Consider the following 14,225-nt stretch of genomic DNA (forward strand, 5'->3'; position numbering starts at 1 on the left):
TACAAGAACCTTGATTTATGAAAGTTTTTTCCAGAAGCAGATTTACCCACAAGATTTATAATAATAGTTGTCATTTATATATGTAATTGTTTATGAAATAAAAAATATATCCCTTAATATCTCATCTTGTTTCACAACAATATATTTATATTTTTCAGTCGTGTGCTTCATATAATCCCCAAATTCCTTTTTACTACATAATGCAGAATTATCTCTCCAAAAATTGTTTATATCTATTGAATTTAACTTGAATAAAATAAAAGTATTAGCATTGTTTGTTATTGAGCAACGAGGGAGTTGAAAGTATGATTGACTCAGATAAATACAATTACAAGAAGAATGTCTCCCTCTTGTGTAGTAGCTATCCATTACCGTTTGGTTTCTCTCATTAACACAATCATCAAAGATAACGAGGTTCTTTTTTGATTTATCCAAATTTTGGGGAGAAGGTACATCATCCGTATTATCACTATGAATAAAAGTTATCAGTTTTGATTTCTTTTTATATCTCTGTGTAACACAAAATAGTTGTATTATATCTTCAATGTTGTAAGCCTGGTGTTGGCTTAGTGGTTAGGGTGGTGGCTTGGGATCCAAGGGTCCTGAGTTCAAGTCCCGTTGGCTGCTGAATTAACACCAGGGGGTTGACTCAGCCTGTCATCCTTCCGAGGTCGGCGAAATGAGTGCCAGTGTACTGGTCCCGGTGTATGCCCCGGTTAGAATAGGTGTACCATATCCCTGTGTGTCGTAAGAGGCGACCAGGGTTGGCGTCAGGAAGGGCATCCGGCCATAAAACATTGCCTCAAGAAAAAGCCAAACCCCTGCACAGCAGGGAAAAATGGCTGTAAAAACGGTCATTTTTTTTTTTAATATCTTCAATGTTGTAATGATTTCGTTTGTTTTAAAGTTTAAATAAACCGATTATATCTTCTTTTTGAAGACCAGCATTAAAACCTTGTGAGAATAGTTGATACTCAGGTTGAAAACTCGACTTTGTGAAAATTATTAAATTATCATAATCTAAAAAGTTGGGAGTTAGGAGCATCTTTAAAAGTAAGCAGGTTTTTCCACATTCACTTGAACCAACGATGAGACATCTTAATGAACTTGGAAGATTTTTATGGTTGTTAAATTTTATCTTATTTTCCCAAATGGGTAAAAAAATCATTCATTTATACATTTGGAAAACAGGTTATTTAATTTATTCTTGGCTTTTTAGAAACTATATTTTATCCTAAGTTCAGGTTTAATTTCAAGACAATCCATTATTTTATTTCTACAATATCTTGTGTTGATATTTCCCTGAAAATGGCAATCGTGAATAATATATAACAACAATCCTTTGAACATTTCTCTAATACGTTCAGTTTCTTCCATTGAAAGGAAAGGTGTGTTATCACCCTCATACTTTACATTCATTTCTCCAATCAATCTTGTAAAGTAATTCATTTTTGGTGTAAATCGAAAATAATTATATTCCTTTTTATATTTTTTATTCTCATTAACTAGAGGATAATCACAGAATATACATTGTTTGGAGCTTTTGACTCTGTGTTTAATCCCACTCTATCACATGCAGGACAATTCTCAAATTTGTCATATGGAGAATCAGGGTATTCAAGGGGCTCAAGATCTAGTATACTATTCATATTGTTGCGAATTCGCGCCCGCCGGCGTGCGAACGGCCGTGAAACTCGAATCGCGGCACGTCGCCCACTGGACGGATAATTCAGTCGTGACCCTCCGGGAACTATCGCCCGGAGCCAGTCACGGGTGGGCCTTTCGACCTCACCACAATCGTGCCAATCGGCCACCTGCGTAGGATAGCGTTGTTCGCCAAATTCGATCGACCAAAGTACCTGCGTGAATGGTCGACTGGGCGATCGTACCTCGCCGCAGGGCGACTCCGGACATGAGCCGCTTGGGCGGCCCATTCCGTACTATCGGGATAACCGAGCGGTGTTATCGTCGACCTGGACGGTTCAGATTAATTACCGGGATCTTGCACCCGCTACGAACCCTTTACGTGAAGCAGGATGGAGAGTCAATGGAGAAAAGACAAAGCGAAACGGGCACAGTTCAACAAGCCAGCACTTTATTACGCGACACATGGAAAGCACGTATATACAGCCATACACAAAAAGCAAATGCAAGAAGAAAAGCAATTAAAAATGACTACACGCACACACGGCAACACTTGTACAGTTTTACTTCACAGACGGCGCCAACACACATTTACACAAAAGCAAAGGAAAGAAGCCACCCTCACAGATAAGGAGGCAGACAGGCCCGTAGGCCAAATGTATGCGTGACCTGGAGGAGCGGCCAGGTCCGCGAGACCGGGGAGGTCTTACCCGCGTCCTCGTGACGCGTAGGCGGGCAAGCCGCAAATGTGGCCACGCCGCTGTTCCCCGACTCTGTTCCCCTTGGCGGGTTTCGTTAGCACGACGTTTGGGGTGGGGTGGGAACGGGGCCCCCTTTTGCATTATCTCAGCGCGGGGGGAAAGGGGGAATTGTTGATGCCCTGGGGCAGGGGAATGGCTGGCTGGCTTGGGTCCCGCAACGAAACGAGCGATCCCCCACACCGCAACCTCGTCGCCGACAGCCGTCCTTCCTCCTCGGACCCGAGCTTCCTTGCTTGCAGTTCCACCGCGCTCACTCCCCTCAACTCCGCCAATGCAACGCTCCTTGTCCCCAAGAGCAACCTCTCGACGACACTTTCCAAGCAGCTCCAAAACCCAACTCGCTCAATTCGCCTTTTGCTCTCCTTTTTATAGGCGGCAGGAGCAGCCAATATGCAAATTTTAGGATCTGAACGCGATTGGAGGCGGGGCCATGCCACCCCCCCCCGGTCAGCCATTGGTCAGGCAAAAATGGGCGTGAACCTCTCCTGATCCTAAAATTTGCATATACGGACTTCACATGCACACGCTTGGAGGCGGGGCCAAGCCGCCCCGCGCTCGCCAATTGGACGGAGGAGAAGTGGGCGTGAAGCATTTCTGATCCGAATTTTCCCCTCGGAAAGGCCGCCATTCGCGCTCGCGGCTCAGTGCGTTCGGCACCAATCGCCGAACGGGCCCGAGACAGCCCGACGTTCAGTGTTCACAGGTGGTGCGGGAATGGCCGTGGAAGCGATGATGTGGGATGAATTCGTGAAGGTAAAGGCGAAGGTGGTGGAGGGTCTTCTGTGGTGAGAGTTGGTGTTGTGGTTGTTGTCTGCGGGTTGGAGCATGGTTGTAGTTGGTGACGATGGCTGGCGTGGTGGTTAAGGTGGTTGTTGTGTGATGGCGGTTGAGACGTGGTTGGTTCAAAATAACGACAGAAAAGAAAAAATGGCTAACTCAAAGCGTCGCAGCCCAGATGAATCACATAAATTCCCTCTATACAATGGGTTTGGGCTAACTACACATGTACCTATTGAGATATCTCACCTGAGAGCCCTTTATGGTGTAATGCGAATTTCCACAGCCATAACAATATTTATAAAGTAAAACTTTGCCTTAACTAAAATTCATCTTCGGTATCATCTTCGGTACTTTCATTGGTGCTTTCACAATCATCGATAAAACTACTTTCGTAACTATCATTTGAACACAAACTCTCGGTATCATAACTGTCTTCTGTTCCAACAGCGATACTATAATCACTCTCATAATATCAAAATCTTCTATTCAGTTGAATAATGACTCGTATTTAATTAGTAGAAAAAAAACATTACCATCTATATCTATACACTTTTTTTCATAAACAGATTCAACTACTACATTTATATATTAAAGGTAATTTTAAAATGATCCTTCACTACTTTTGAACGAAATGTCATTTCACCTGATATATTAACATCCTTTATTTCATCAGGATTTACATCTTTCGGGTTTTTGAAAAAAAAATACAAATTTCTCCTTGTATATTACAGATGGTCTTATCTTTTCTTTCTCAAGTTCATCCATAAGGTTTTTCTTTTTTGATACTTTTTCTTGTTTCATTGCTTTTTCTAGTTTTGAATATATTGCCAGAAAGAGAGGAGAAACTTTTGTTACAGCTACTTTAATTGATGTTCTTCCACATATATTAAAAGCCCTTCCACTGAAGAAAATTGAAGAACTCGTATTATTCACCATAATTGTTTTCATCCAATAGTTGTTATATCTATCTTTATTCAATTTTACATCCTTGACATATTTCTCAGTATCTTTTACAAATGAAGAGATTGATTGAAACTTGTCTTTTGTGTCTTGAAACATTGTATTTATTAAGTGAAAAAAGTTGGAGGATAAAATAGTTTTAAGCACAGATTCACCTCTAAATTAAACGAAATTTTCTTCAAGAAAATTTTATTTTAAGCAAAGTTTTATTATATAAATATGGTGAATACAACGTACTGCGATGTTTGTAATCATGAATATGAATGCTATAAAAAACACCTTCAAACCAACAAACACACAATCAATCATTCAGACAAATATCTCCACTTGACCAAGAAACAAAACATTATGATAGGTGTGATAATGATATTCTTTAAAAAATTATAATAAACACTTTCAATCACGCAAACTCAAGAGCAATGAAGAAAGGGAAGGTGCCACTAAAGTCTCCATTGAAAACACTGATGGGGCATTTAAAGGGCATATAAAAATAAGATTGTTTCGCTTTCAACACCCTGGACCATCTTCAATCATTGAAGCTGTTGATATTGTTAAACAAAGTATTGAAATGATAATTAAAAACACATTAAGTGAAATGAAAACTTTTACGTTTTATATGGGAGTAAAATTGAATATGGAAAGAGAAGGTGATGAAACTACTCCCTATATGAGAACAAACCCTGTTTATCTCATCATTTCAAGATTTTGTAAGATGTGATGTTTACGATGAACTCCAAAGACAAGAACAAGGTGTTGATAACACTGTAGTAGGTCGTGGATTTGCTCTTACAAAAATAATCTTTTAAGATTTTCACATCTTAAAATCAGATCCTCTTCAAGCTTCTTCTTATATTGATTTACCAAAAGAGATAAAACTTAAGAAAGTGGTTGTTAATATTCAAAACAAAGATAATAAATATTTTCTATGGTCTGTTCTTGCTCACCTACATCATCCACAATGGAATCCTGAAAGGGTTGAACATTATAAGAAATACGAGAATACATTAAATGTTAAAGATTTAAGGTTTCCAATGTCATTGAGAGATATTCCTAAATTTGAGAAAATGAATAATCTATCTGTTAATGTATATAGATTAACAGATACAAACAAGGTTCAGATATTAAAAATTTCAAACAACTATAAAAATGATGAAACACACGTTGACCTTCTCTACTTTACTTAAAAGGAAAAATCACATTATGCTTTCATCAAAAATTTATCAACATTAACCAAATCACAACTATACATAACAAGAGAAAATGTAAAACGTATCCTTGAAAGAGATGTCTCAACTCCTTTCATACCAAAGAACGATTAAATCAACATTCGAAATATTGTAGTAATCATAAATCAACCGTAATCAATTTTCCAAAAGCAGGTTCAAACATATCATTCAAAGATTTTAACAAATCTATAAAACATCCGTTTGTGATATATGCTGATTTTAAAAGTACCCTTGAAAAGATAGATACTGTTTCTCCAAATCCAAATAAATAATACACAAACTAGAGGGGGAGCACTCGGTAGAGTGCAAAACCTCCGCCGCCAATACTGCTAGGTCACTCAAGTGAACCTGATTTCCTATTCATTCAATTTGACGTCAACAGTACTAACAGAGTTATAGTTTGCAACTTTCCCTTTTACTTTTAACTTTTACATACTCAATTCATTCATCATAACTAGATTCCTTGAGACAGAAATTGATTTTACGTGGGTATATCCACCTGAAGTTCCAAAATCAGCCGCAATTATAATTTTGGCATGTTTTTTTGGTTGGAAATCACTTATAACATGTAGAAATGCAAAATAGATAAATAAATAAAATCGAAATTTTGTTGAAAAAAAAGTTGCAATTTTTTTTTTTCTCCAACATTTTTTTTTTTTGGTTGGAAATCACTTAAAACATGTAGAAATGCAAAAAAAATCAAATATTTTTTCAAAATGGCCACCATAGCAGCCATATTGGACTTTGGACCAAGTCCCAAATCTAATGACATGGTCCTTGGACCATACCTAATCCCCCCACCAAGTCACAAACGAGTGATATATCAGCCACGAGTAGATAAAACCCATATCACCGATTAACCATGTGATGATTTGTTTATCATATACTTGATCATGCATAATTCAAATTTAAAAAATAAAAGTATAATTTTTGAAAAAAGTATAATTTTTGAAAAAAGTTTTATTTTTGAAAAAAAGTTATATTTAAAAAAAACAAGTCAAATTAAATTTTAAAAAAAAATGAAAAAATTTTGAAAAAAGTTGTTTTTAATAAAAAAAAAGTTACATTTTTGAAAAAAGTTATATTTAAAAAACAAGTTAAACTAGATCGACGTACATGTAGAAATGCCAAAAAAAATAAAATCGAAATTTTTTTGAAAAAAAAGGAGGAAAATTTTGTTTTTTATTCTCTAACAATTTTTTTGGGGAGGGGGGTTGGAAATCACTTAAAACATGTAGAAATGCAAAAACAAAAATTCAATTTTTTTTTCAAAATGGCCACCATAGCGGCCATATTGGACTTTGGACCAAGTCCAAAATCTAATGGCATGATCCTTGGACCATACCTAATCTCCCCACCAAGTTTCGTCGAAATCCGTCGAGGAGTTTTTCCGTAATACTGTTCACAAACAAACAAACAAACAAGCAGTCATAGACTGGTACTTACGAAATTGTCAACTTGACCTCTGACCTTGTCTAATAAAAGCTGTCTCCAGAGAAGGTAACGACGCAAACCAGAAGTTTCTACGACGATTCTGTACCAAACCATCAAAAATCGTAACGTCGACCGAAGCAAAAATCTCCATTTCTCCACGCAATTATTTAATATTATTTTATCAAAGTCACAAAACCGTAATATTCGGCCATCCACCAACAATCTTTACATAATCCGACGGCTCAGGGAGTCAGGCATGCGACGATAACCTTTATTGGGATAAAAATGACTTTTAAACACCATCTTTATCGAAAACACCGTCAGCGCGCACACGGAAAACCTTAACGTGACTCAACGACGCGTCTGCTCGAGCGCACAGCATGATGTGACGACCCGTGATGCGTAGAGTGAAATATTTTTTATACAATCTTAAAACGTCTCCAAAACATCCGATTTTTACCAGAATTTCGACAACTGAGTTTTAAGCGTCCTAAGCGATCGCAAAAACCGAAGACAAAATTAAAATCGAAGTTAAAACGAACTCGTAATGTCGAGCGAAGCAAAAATACTCCATTTCTCCACATGAATTTATGGAATAATGTTTGACCTCACAATGACCTTGAACTTTGACCGATTTTGACCAAAATCTAATCAGCGCTAGCCATCACCCTCCTGAATCACGTGGTGTAATTTGACATTGGTTGCTTCTTCCGTTCTCGAGTTATCTGTACCAAACCATCAAAAATCGAATATTTGATTTCACTGTGACCTTGACCTTTGACCGATTTTGACCAAAATCTAATCAGCACTAGCCATCACCCTCCTGAATCACGCGGTGTAATTTGACATTGGTAGCTTCTTCCGTTCTCGAGTTATCATGCCTACAAACAAACAAACAAACAAACAAACAAACAAACAAACAGAAACGGAAGTCATCAATATACAAACAGAAACGGAAGGCATCAATATACTTACGAAATCTTTAGATTTCGTAAGTAACAAGCAGTCATAGACTGGTACTGACGAAATCATCAACTTGACCTCTGACCTTGTCTAATAAAAGCTGTTTCTCGAGAAGGTAGCGAAGCAAACCAGAAGTTTCTACGATGATTCTGTACCAAACCATCAAAAATCGTAACGTCGACCGAAGCAAAAATCTCCATTTCTCCACGCAATTATTTAATATTATTTGATCAAAGTCACAAAACCGTAATATTCGGCCATCCACCAACAATCTTTACATAATCCGACGGCTTAGCGAGTCAGGCATGCGACGATAACGTTTATTGGGATAAAAAAATGACTTAAACACCATCTTTATCGAAAACACCGTCAGCACGCACACGCAAAACCTTTACGTGACTCAACGACGCATCTGCTCGAGCGCGCTGCACCACGTGACGAGCCGTGACACGGCGAGTGAAATATTTTTTTATTCAATCTTAAAATGTCTCCAAAACCTCCGATTTTTACCAGAATTTCGACAACCGAGTTTTAAGCGTCTGAAGCGATCGCAAAAACCGAAGACAAAATTAAAATCGAATTTAAAACGAACTCGTAACGTTGACCAAAGGAAAAACACTCCATTTCTCCACATGAATTTATGGAATTATGTTTTACCTCACTGTGACCTTGACCTTTGACCGATTTTGACCAAAATCTAATCAGCGCGAGCCATCACCCTCCTGAATCACGTGCTGTAATTTGACATTGGTAGCTTCTTCCATTCGAGTTATCGTGCCTACAAAAAAAAACACACAAACACACAAACAAAGGACGGAAGTCATTAATATACTTACGAAATCTTTAGATTTCGAAAGTAACAAACACACAAACAAACACACAAACAAACAGAAACGGAAGTGATCAATATACTTACGAAATCTTTAGGTTTCGTAAGTAACAAGCAGTCATAGACGGGTACTTATGAAATTGTCAACTTGACCTCTGACCTTGTCTAATAAAAGCTGTCTCTCGAGAAGGTAGCGACGCAAACCAGAAGTTTCTACGATGATTCTGTACCAAACCATCAAAAATCGTAACGTCGACCAAAGCAAAAATCTCCATTTCTCCACGCAATTATTTAATACTATTTTGTCAAAGTCACAAAACCATAATATTCGGCCATCCACCAACAATCTTTACATAATCCGACGGCTTAGCGAGCCAGGCATGCGACGATAACCTTTATTGGGATAAAAAATGACTTTTAAACACCATCTTTATCGAAAACACCGTCAGCGCGCACACGGAAATCCATTACGTGACTCAACGCCGCCTGTGCTCGAGCGTGCCGCACCACGTGACGACCCGTGACGCGGCGAGCGAAATATTTTTTGTACAATCTTAAAATGTCTCCAAAACATCCGATTTTTACCAGAATTCCGACAACCAAGTTTTAAGCGTCCTTAGCAATCGCAAAAACCGAAGACAAAATTAAAATCGAAGTTAAAACGAACTCGTAACGTTGAGCGAAGCAAAAATACTCCATTTCTCCACATGAATTTACGGAATTATGTTTGACCTCACTGTGACGACCTTTGACCGATTTTGACCAAAATCTAATCAGCGCTTGCCAACACCCTCCTGAATCACGTGGTGTAATTTCACATTGGTAGCTTCTTCCGTTCGAGTTATCATGCCTACAAACAAACACACAAACACACACACAAACAAACAAAGAAACACAGAAACAGAGGACGGAAGTCATCAATATACTTACGAAATCTTTAGATTTCGTAAGTAACAAACAGACAGGGTTGAAAACAGTAACCCCCGTCCATCTTCGATGGCGGAGGTTAATAAATATCAAAAACATTCTCCTTGTGGTTTCTGTTATTGTATCAAATCATCTGTTTGTGAGGAGAAGAAGCCTCAGAGGAGTTTTTAAGACGATTGGAAAAAGACTGTATAAGACTAAGAGAAATAATGGTTAAAACCTATAAACCAATGTCATTAACAAAGGGAGAGAAAAAGGAATTTAGAAAGAACAGTATCTGTCATATTTGTGAGGAGAAAATTGAGGGAGAGGTCAAGGTTAGGGATCACTGTGTGGGGGGAAAATTTATATTAATGTATTCTAAATTGTAACAAATGGAGTTTTAGAAATGTAAGTTTTATGCTACAAGTAGAATTGGCTATCCTTTCTGGCCAAAAGACTTTTTATTTGCCCTAAGTGTTGATAAATATCTTGGTCTGGAGCGGTGTGACCTGAGCTGATAACAGCGAACCTCTGCCTCGAAATGTACGTAGTGGCTTCTCGCCTAAAAGGACACGTCTGCAGTCTGGGTTGATAGCCCCCACCACTCTCCCATGAAAGTATAAAATGCTTTGCAATGTAAAATTGTTTCAGTGCAAGTACCTGAGGAAGTATAGAATCTCAGTGGCTTGTACTCCTTGGAACTAACCAAGTACCAAGTTAGAATAAAACTCTCTGATGCAATGTGGAAGTGAATTGAATCGGGTTGGTCTTACTGTTCACTAAAAGTAAGAATAAATGAAATAGAACCAAATAATATTGCAATCAATGGGGATTCTTAAGTTCATCGTACGAGGGTGAGAAGTGTATGGTAGATAATTAGAAAATAAATTGTTTCACAAGGAAGGACTTGTGTAGACATCGGTTATCAGTGTCAATGGGTTTTATGCAGGATTTTATAACCAAATCGGACAAACGTTAAACTCTGCCAGAAGTTAAATAGGATTCCACAATCAACCAGGAAAAAATCCTTCAACGATCACAACGGGGTAGGTGATTAAATCCACAACAGTTGGCGCCTGGTGACTCGGATTCGAACCAACGTTGGTGCGGTGCTCGTGACCGGAGGTGCTTAATCTGCCGGAGGAACGACAAGTGCTTGAGCGAAGGTAAGGGAGAGCGCTCTCAGCAGGTAACACATTTCGAACAAAGAAAAGTTCATTGTCAGATAATTTTATTGATAGAAAGAAGAGGATCCGGCGGAGAGAGTCCGTTTTAAAGTAAATGATAAGTACTGTAGTTGTTTTAGAAAAGGGCACAGTAGGAGAAGAGGACTTACATTGATACTTACCTGATAGGAGAGATACTGTGATCATTAAGACAGTATTCTCAGGGTGAGGCCTACCCATTGCACTTCAGGGGGGGAAGGTTGACCCTTGCGATGTTTCCCAAATGTGGGAAACTCGACTGTACAATTTGAGTGCAGAGGGCACAGTACAAGAAGAGGCTCGACGAGGAGCCAGAGGAGCAATTAAATGTTTGCATTGATACGGACCGGCTGAGAGAGAGGCCGAGGACACGGCTGAGACGCCGAGATAGGGTTATGGTTAACTGGAAAATAGATAAATATTATAAGTTACCTGTTTGTAAGAGTTATGAGTTACCCTTTGTTCATTGAACTCACTGGAAGTTTGTTGGCAGTGAGGTTGTTATATTATATTGTGTGGAGGTTTTACGGATTTCTAAATTCAATGATTTGCACTAAATGTTTTGTAGAGTGCAGGAGACGATTGACCGGCTGGGAGCATGGCTGGTGATTTGCATTGAGATGCATGTGTTGCTGAGAATAAAAAAAAAAATGAAACTTGTGCGAGTCCAATAGATTTCACTGCAATGAAACGTGTTCTGTTGGGATTTTGACGATATTTTTAACAACTAAGAAACTTCAGGCAGAGAGTCAAAGCAGCTTGGCTGTTCGTGGTTTGGTACTGATAACGCGAAGGTCGTGGTTGTGTGTGTGAATTCAATCTGTGGGGGCTGCGACTGTGCAGCTCGCCCCCTCCACTGGATCTGTGGGGGGTGGCATGTCTCTCCACTGAGTCTGTGTTTGAGTCTTAGCTATAAGTGTGAAATTCGATTTATATGCAGATTCAAGAGGATGGGGGCTATTGTGTCGAAGTGTGCATGCCGTTGGCAATGACTTTAAAATGATATAGAAATGTGATTGGTATTTGTCACGTGATCACACGCGAGTCTATGAGATGCAATGCTCGTTAGTGTGTGTTGAAGCCATGACAGAGTAATGCTAAGCTGTGGGTTTTGCCTGCCAGAGTTTTTTCTTTTTCTTCCCACCAGATGTGGAGAAAACTTCCTGTTCCTTGTTACTTGGTGTTTGTGGCGCACCTCTCTACTGAATCTGTTTAAAGTGAAGTCCATTTAGAGAAAAGTGTTGAAGTTTTATTTAAAAACCATAGGGATTTTGGATAAATTGAAATAACAATTGTGAATGTGGGATATATTCGGAATGTGAAGTCTTGGGAATTGAGCTCTCGCTGGCATTGTGATGATTTGTAATTACACAACCCAGCTGGTTTAAGTGCTGGGCAAGCTCTGAGGACGTGTCAGAAATGTTTCGAAGATTTTGATTTAAATGAAGAAACGTGATTTGGAATGATTTTAAAATTGATTTGATGATGTTTAGTACGTGGGGCGAATCACAGATAATTATTGATGATGCCCTCGGATGGACGTTGAAATAGGCGTGCCGTTTTATTCGTCTGTAAATGTTAATGTTGCCTGAACTTGTGCTGGGAAGGCAATGGCAAACAACCCAGTGTAACCCTTTGATCGATTCAGTCAAGGTAAATTCATGATTTAATTGGATAGACGCTGAAGATTTAATTTTTGATTTATGGATTTTAAAAGAAAATATTTTATTGTTTTGACCAAAAAAGTTGTTTAAGAGAGATTGAATGTTTATTAGTCTGAAGTTTAAGATGCTTTCCCCAAGACTGGGATAAAGTTTGGGGAGGGTCGAGCTACATGTGTAGACAGAGTGTTTGAGCTGCAATTTAAATGATATTCGCCTGACGACAAATTTGACAAATGATTTGACAATTTTTGTTCAACTTCTAAACTGTATTTAATTGTTTTGATAAAGGAAAATGGATTAGTATATTCAGAAGGTGAGAGAGAAGTGCATAGATAGAAAATGTCAGAGATTTAAAATGTCGATGGAATTCAGTGCTGAGATAGAGATTGGTTAAACATTATTTTTGGGATATTTTAGTTCCATTTCAACATGAAAGAAACTGGATGCTTACCAGATTAATGTAAAACAACATTAGCATTTGGGTGTTGTTTAAACTGTTTGGGGAAATTTTATAACAATGTTATCAAAATTCTTGTTTCAAAATGGACACTCATCTCGGCAACTCGATATCAGGATGGCTGAACGGAGTGGAACTCTCAAATTGGGGGTTGTGCGGTAACTGTTTTAGTTACTTTCAGACTAAGCTCATTAAAAAACCCTTGTTAATCTGTTAATTGAGGATAAGGAAAATTACTGAGAATTGAATCAAGATTATAAAATTGGCAGTTGCTCTGGAATTATTTGTGAATGAAACTGTAAATTGTTTAGCAGATGTGAATGTTAAAATGGTAACTGCAATATCGAATTGGATTCGGTTCTTGAAGAAATAGATTACTTTCATATTTTGGGATAAATGATGGAATATTTTTGTGAAAAGAATTATTGATCGAAAATTGGAACCCTGATAAAGACCGTTTGCCTTTACATGGAAATAGCAAATGAGATGAATGTTTTGAATAATCGATGTTAACTTTGATTTTGTTTGTTTCGGAGTGTTGAATGCAGTTAAACCATGAAATGTACGATTTTGTCTAAATGAAGCTTGGAAAGAACTTCCACACAAAGATTGGACGATGGGAGAACCCAGATTTTGGTGATTGAGCATTCAACACATGATCATGCCCCTTCCTGAGGAGATAAGATGAAGGAAATGTGAAAAAACCCACTGAGGATAAGGTTGAGCAAAGTCTGAATGTCGGCGTTGTGTGGTGCCTGCGTGGAGGAAGGTTCTGAGCCACACTCTTGATTGCTGATCTGCAAATACATCGTGAACTTGCTGTGGTTGCTTCAATGTACGACAGGCCTGGAGTTCCACACTGCGAGTCGTTCACAACATGTGTTCAATGGTGCAAGTGGGGGCTTGTGCTACAAAGCGACTGCATCTAACGTGCACAGCTCGCTTGGTGAAATCAGGCCTGATTGCACGGACTGCTGCTGCAAGGCCCCAGGCTCTGTTGGGGCTGGATCTCTGTTCACCTCTCGAGTCCTTTTTTGTCTCCTTCAACCCAGTGTCCGGCCCAACCTTGTACTTGCCCACATCTAACTTCTCCTCAGCTCAAAGAGTGCTTCGATTGTGTTTCCCGTTGGGTGCTGCTCTATCCACACCCTGACCTGTTTATCTTCTGACTTCAGGTAGCATGTTTTCAATGTGTGACACATGCTGATGAACAGGCCATAAATTAAATGTAAACTCACTCATTTTCTGACATGAGCACTCACTGCCATTGTTGATTGAACTTGAGTAATGGAAATCTTTTCTCCTTCAGGAACAGGACATGGTAATCATGTGTAAGAAAAAAATATTCAAATTTTCCTTTTTAAAAAAAAGGGGGAGTGTGGGGGAAAATTTT

General features: G+C 38.6%; 1 protein-coding gene and 1 non-coding gene across 10 annotated transcripts in view; one reads left to right on the forward strand and one right to left on the reverse strand.

Moving 5' to 3' along the window:
* The window catches only part of NEK7 (NIMA related kinase 7), a 103,484-nt gene that overhangs the window by 63,319 nt on the left and 25,940 nt on the right, over positions 1-14,225 (reverse strand). The gene's annotated exons all lie outside the window — the stretch shown is intronic.
* LOC147013025 (U1 spliceosomal RNA) lies at positions 10,847-11,015 on the forward strand. The gene has a single exon (XR_015051432.1). It is a non-coding gene; the product is annotated as a U1 spliceosomal RNA (small nuclear RNA).

This window comes from Eptatretus burgeri, chromosome 14 (genome assembly GCF_056783735.1).
Source record: "Eptatretus burgeri isolate ZD-2024b chromosome 14, Ebu_testis_v1, whole genome shotgun sequence".
Lineage (NCBI taxonomy): Eukaryota > Metazoa > Chordata > Myxini > Myxiniformes > Myxinidae > Eptatretus > Eptatretus burgeri.